Here is a 6,962-nt window from a genome sequence, read left to right as displayed (position 1 = left end):
TTCTCCCTCAGAGAACATTTCTTCCCGTTGTGTGGCCCCTTCTGTCTCCTGGTTTCTGCATAAGACAGGTGGGCTTAGAATTGTCACTGTAGTCTGGGGTAGAGTGGATTCTAGGCAGCTGGGGGCAGCCGTAGGGCATCGTCCCCCTAAAGGCTGTGTCAGAGGGTGGAGGCAAAGAAAAATGTCTCTTTTTTGTCCCCATTTGGGCCCTATTTCAGGTCAGTGGGTATGATTTTGCCATTTGCTTTTAGTTTTTCACCAACGTCACAAAATTATATTACCACTCCGATCTTTTTATATTCCTAAGCATCACCGGAAATGCATGGTTGTGGAGGCGAGTCCATGGGGCTGAATGTGGGCTTGGCCGTGGGCGTGGCCTGAGTGCTTGCGCGGGCTCCGCCCCCAAGGCCCGATGGTCACCAGTGCGCAAGCTCAGAACGGGGCCGGGCCGCGGCTGTGAGAACGCGGGGGCGGGACTAACTCCCTTGAGGAGGCGGGATCGGAATCAGAAAGGTGGGGCCAAGATTCCCAAGGCAGGCACGGGCGAGGGGCGGTGCGCGGGGGAGGAGCCCTGAACAGTTTGCGGTGTAAGGGGAGATGTAGCCCGCTGCCGAAAGAGAGCAGAGGAGACGTGTTCTGGAAGTTGATGCGACCTCCTGCCGCACCCCTCCCCTCACCTAACTCCTCGGCTGTAGCGTGTCCCTTTACTGACTCAGCTGTGGACGCCACTGGAGCGAGGTTCTGTGAACACATTTTCCTCCTTCTTCATGCATCTCTCAGCCAGATTATTGGCTCCCTGGCCGCAGATGTGGTTACTTTGAAACATTAATAGGAAAGCCCCAAATACTAGCATACATCCAGAGCAGCACATTCAAAGAGTAATGCACCATGAACAGTTAATAGAAGGTGGGTTAAATGTTTAGAAATCTATTAATTTGCTATATTAAGACACTAAATTAAAATAATTATAGGACATCTTCAGAGATGTTGAAAATATAAAAATAAGAGGGATTTTATTATTTTACCAGAAACATTTGCTTTTAATGTTTTACCAACACTACAAAATTGAATTGCCACTCTGATCATTACATTACTTTCTTTAACGTCATAATCACATACATGCACATAATACACCATTTACTTAGGGCAGTCAATGTTAATAACACTCACTTCGATTTCTTTCATGAATCATGTGTTTTTATGAGATACTACTGTGTGTCAACCCCCCTTGGATGCCCAAAACAGCTCAGCCCAAAGAGGATGTGGTTTGAATTTAAAATACATAATTTAATCATGGGTTTAGAGTTAGGATTTTAAGTAGGACTCTTACTAATTTTTTATATACATGCATACTACATATATATACATATAATATTGGAACATGTAAGAGAATCTTAGTTTCACTGTTACCGGTTTGCTTTTCTTAAATTATTATCTATTTTTTATTTTGTGAGATGCAGTCTCGCTCTACTGCCCAGGCTGGAGTGTAGTGGCACAATCTCTGCTCACTGCAGCCTCTGCCTCCCAGGTTCAAGCAATCCTCCTGTCTCAACTTCCCGAGTAGTTGGGATTACAGGCACATGCCACCATGCCCGGCTAATTTTTTTATTTTTAGTAGAGATGAGGTTTTGCCATGTTGACCAGGCTGGTCTCAAATTCCTGACCTCAGGTGATCCGCCTGCCTCGGCCTCCCAAAGTATTGGGATTACAGGCATGAGGCATCGTGCCCAGCCTGCTTTTTTAAATAAATAGAATGATTTGATAATCATGATGGATTTATCAAGACTGATATTTTTCATCTCCCAAATCTACACTTCCTCTGTCTTCCCCAGCTTGGTAAATGGCAACTCTTTCCTTTCCATTGCTGAAGCTAAAGGCCTTGCTGTCACCCTTGAATCCTCTGTTTCTTTCATGCCCCACATTAACTCAAGTCTACCTTCAACATACAACCAGAATCTGACCACTTCCTGGCACCTCCACTGTTATGACCTTTGTCCAAAACATCTTTACAGCTCTCCTGGATTATTCTAATATTCTCTTAACTAGCCTATCTAATTCTTCACTTGCTTGATAATGGCAAGTTCTTGTAAATATATTTTGTTGAACATATGTACGTGTTTCCATTGGGTAAAGAACTTGGAATTACGTTGTTGTGTCACAGGGGATGCTTATGTTTAACTTTACTAGATAATGCCAAACAGGTTTCCCATTTGGTTGGACCAATTTACATTCTCACCAGCAGTGCAAATTCATAGCAACAGCAAGGAAAGTAATTGTATGAAGAGAGAAAACACGACCCCAATCCCACCCCATTAATGCATCAAGTACATTTATTTTTTTCGCACCTCTTTTTATGTGGAACATGCCTTCTTCATGCCATTTGAATGACACAGTAGCTTCCAGAAGATCTGTGTACATGTCACTCTTGGCACGTGTGTACATGTCACTATTGGCGGTAGACTATGAGGCTTCAGTGGGATATGACACCAACACCAGCCCACAAGACACAGCAGATGGGGTCTCGTGGGCCAAGATGAATAGAGCTGCCTTTCATGGGCTGTGAGGAACAAGGTGTGGTTCAGGAAAGGCAAAGCCTGGGCAAACTGCTCTTTCCTGCTTCTTGGCCCTATTTGCCAGTGCATTTACACCATGGAGTTATGGTGAGTGTGAACACACAAGAGAGTTTGACAAGGAGACAGAATTCAGAAAATGGCAATGGGCAGCCTTGAAGATGTGTGTTGGAGAGGGCACAGACCCACCTCTGCACCCTGCTTCCCTGAGGGTGGCTTGTGGACTGCTCGTTTGAACGTGGGCTTCAGCAGCTTTTCTCTGCCTCTTGGAAAACAGTCCCTGACCAGCTGCCAGCAATGTGGGGCCCTAGGGAGCCAGGGCCTAGAGCAATTGATCCTGTGTGTCAGATGGAGATGGTAACTCAGTATTTACCAGGTGAGCTTTGCAGGTGGGCGGAAGTGGGGCGGGGCAGTGGGAGGATCTGCCTAGCCTCACCTAGTGCTCAGTAGTTCTGGTTGTGGTATGGTTCACAGGCCTCTATATGTTTCCGGCTTCCAGGAAATTTAGGCTTTCAGCCTTCTCTGTATGGGTAGAGAATGAAAGCTTCAAAGCCTTTTGAATAGGCTCAGAACTCCCAAAATGTCTCCAGTACCACATTCTATAAGGTCAAAGCAAGTCACAGCCCAGCCCAGATTCATGGGGGTGGAGAAAAAGACTCCATTTCTTGAAGGAAGGAGTGGCAAAGTCACAGTGCAAAGAGCTGAGCATCCAGGGATGAGAGGAACTGCTGTGGCCTGCGTTGGAATCAGCCTACTACTTTAAGTGTATGGAAATGTGAACCAATACTTAGAGCAGTACCTTATAAAAGGGCAGTAGCCAATATATAGGAACAAAGTCTGTATTTGAGATAGAAGCTTACCCAAGGAGTGTGAATCTCTTCTAATCTACTGTGAACATCAAATCAAAATGTGGATCTAAAGGAACCATCTCTGGGTTTGCAAGGGGTTGGAATTTCAGCTCACTTTTCCCTCTCTTTGCCCTAAGAAGAATTGAAAATGAAGTGATATCTTCTGTCTCCAGGAGAGTAGAAGGCAAAATAAACATCCGTCTAGGCCACAATTTAAATGTTGTGCAGAGTTCAGAGGTGAGACTGTGATCTGGATAGCATTCTGAGAAGGTCCAGAGTGTTAGTTTCTGTTTTGGTTCCCATCTTAATAAAAAAGGACAAACCACCAAAAATGTTAGAAACCATAGTAGTATTTTGTTCTTTGACAATATATTTCATTGGGGGTGCTAAGGACACTTTGAAAATGCATCCCTGTAAGGTTGTTCCGTGCTGTTTTCCCCATGGAAAATTCCTTAATATTGTGTACAATGATTCATCAAAATAAAATGTTTACTTAGAATCTTTGGATGTAGACTCACAGTGGCCCTGAATATATCCTAGCCTAGGGTATTCTCAACTATGACCTGAGGAACACTGAGCCTCAGCTGTTGGTAGGTGTTGCTTTTATAGTCAAACCCCTCTGTGAATGGCACATTAGATAAATACCTATTGGAGATCTGCACTGTACTTTAGAATATTAAAGGCTTCCAGAAGCCCTGGAATGAGGAAATTTGGTTGCTGTTTGTCTTTGTCTGTTTGTGTTGCTATAAAGGACTACTGAGACTGGGTAATTTTTAAAGAAAAGAAGTTTATTTGGCTCACAGTTCTGCAGGCTGTACGAGAAGCATGGCACCAGCATCTGCCAGCATCTGCCTTCTGGTGAGGGCTTCAGGGAGCTTCCACTCATGGCAGAAGGCAAAGGAGAGCTGGTGCGTGGAGATCACATGACAGGAGAGGAGGCGAGAGAGAGAGAGAGAGAGAGAAGGAGGTGCCAGGCTCTTGTCAACAACCAGTTCTAGTGGGAACTAAGAGTGAGAGCTCACTCACTCCTGTGAGAATGGCGCCAAGCCATTTACGAGGGATCCAGCTCCATGACCCAAACACCTCCCAACAGGCCCCACCTCTAACACTGAGGATTAAATTTCAGCATGAGACCTAGAGGGGCCAAAGAAACCATATCCAAACCATAGCACCATTGTTAAAGGAGTACCTATTAACATCTATATCACAGATTCCTTACCTGGGGAGGGCTTGGGAAGCACCTGTGAAATGTTTTTTGTTTTGTACATGTGTCCAGGCCCTGACTCTGCTCCACACCTCCTTCTGAATCAGAATATCTAGAGTGAAGCTGGGGGTGTGTATATTTTCAAGGATCATGGATCATTCTGAAGAGCAACTCTAATTACAAACCATTAAAGGCATGCATGTTTTGTGGAGCTGAGTTTGGAAACTACGGGTCTAAGACAACATACTTATTTTGCTGGCAAGGACATTGAGATCCCAGAAGGGGAAATGACTTGCCCATGTATGGATAGAACAAATAATCTAATCTTTGAACCCTTTTCCTCGTTATATAAATGGACTCTACATGGCAGTCCATTTCTTGCTTTTAGTCTGTGCCTGCACAAGCAGAAAGACTGAGCAATTTATTGGATGAATTTGAACATGGCAGTGCAATGTTTAATCAAATGAGTGTCTATCACGCTACAAACATGTTCTTTCTGTGGAACCTATTACAGCAGCTTCCCCTGGAAAACCAACCGGAAACCAACCCTGCTAGCCACCTTGATCTTGGACTTCTAGACTCCAGAACTGTGAGAAAATCAATGTCTGTTGTTTAAGCCACCCACTCTGTAGTATTTTGTTATGGCAGCCTAAGCCGACTAACACACATGCAAGGATCTCTGGCTATGGATAATTAACTTTGCAGTTCCCAGAAATGAAATCTGCCAAAATGATTCTCTGGTTTAGCCAACAGAGGTGCCTGGCATTTGAGTCATCCATCACACTAGCCTAGCAGCCAGAGGGATAGCTCACGTACAAGTCCCAGGCATGAGCCATTAATTAAACAGACCCAGAGCCTCTAGAATGAGGGATGATCAGGAGAACCTTAGTAAGAAATCTGTTACAACACTTGTGAATCTCCCCCTTGATCTTCCCCCCAAAGCACTTGTACCTCATTGACCTTAGCAACTTACAGTGGACAGGATAGTCCCAAACCTTCAGAAATGAACTGGGGCTGGGCACAGTGGCTCATGCCTATAATCCCAGCACTTTGGGAGGCCAAGGTGGGTGGATCACTTGAGGTCAGGAGTTTGAGACCAGCCTGAACAACACAGCGAAACCCCACCTCTACTAAAAATACAAAAATTAGCTGGGCACAGTGGCCACACCTGTAATCCCAGCTACTCAGGAGGCTGAAGCAGGAGAATCACTTAAACCCGGGAGGCAGAGGTTGCAGTGAGCCATGATCACTCCACTGCACTCCAGCCTGGGCAACAGAGTGAAACCGTGCCCCCATTCCCCACAAAAAAAGAAAGAAATGAATTGGAAACTGACTTTAAGTTAATGTTAAAGCCAATGGACCAGAACACTCCTGCAGTAGTGCCTACCTCAGAGTGAAGGGAGCATTTATGGAGGTTAAGGGAAACTGAAGCTTTTCTCTGAGTCTGCCCGCCAGTAAGCTGAGTGAGACCCTAAACCCCTCCTCTGGGATTATTCCACCACTGCCTGGACATGCTCAGCATCAGTCAGCATCCACACATTGCTTCCAAATGGAGTGTTCCTCCTCTGGCTACTGGCTATGGGGGCTGCCCTGAGGTTCTGTTGCTTCCTCTAACTTCTGTGCTGCAACACATGGTATCATGGAAAACACGATAGTTATCTTCTGCACCCTTTGAGGAATGCAGAGCGAAGGCATGGAATGGGAGGTTCCCCCATCCTTTTCTTTCTAGTTCCACTATATCATGTTCCGTATTCACCCTACTGTACAGGCAAACCTCCTGACTTCAGAAATCTCCAGGCAGAAACAGATGCTAGTCTCCAATATATGGCCACATGGGTTACCTGGACCCTGGAGAAAGGGGTTATAAGGGTAAGCAGGGGGAAAATGGAAGCTATGAGAGCTCCCCCTCCTCATCAACAGAGGAAATAAATGCAATAGCATATTCTTGTGGGAATTTCAGGGATTTTTGCCACTATTCAAGACTTGGAAAATGCAGATATTATTCCTGCCACATGTAGTTAGTGTGAATCCACAGCTAAAACAAGGCTCTCCAGCTGGTGTAGGCTACCGTGCTAGTAGGTCTGCCCCTTGGCCCTTATCATCTAGCAGATCCAATGGTACCCAAGATGTTTGGAGTAAATCATAATGCTATATGGGTTTAACAAACAGAAATTCTACAAATAAAGAAAAAAAAAGAATGCCATTTGGAGCCTGTGGCAAGCTCTGGTAGGAGATTCACCACGGAGGCTGCTAGGATGCAATATATACTATGAACCAGCAACCAATTTATAGAGCTATTCCTTCCACTGCCAAGATTAGCAAGTCTGGGAGCAGAGGAGT

The sequence above is a fragment of the Theropithecus gelada genome, chromosome X (assembly GCF_003255815.1).
Source record: "Theropithecus gelada isolate Dixy chromosome X, Tgel_1.0, whole genome shotgun sequence".
NCBI lineage: Eukaryota > Metazoa > Chordata > Mammalia > Primates > Cercopithecidae > Theropithecus > Theropithecus gelada.
The sequence above is the reverse complement of the archived record's forward strand: the minus strand, read 5'-3'. Positions refer to the sequence as shown.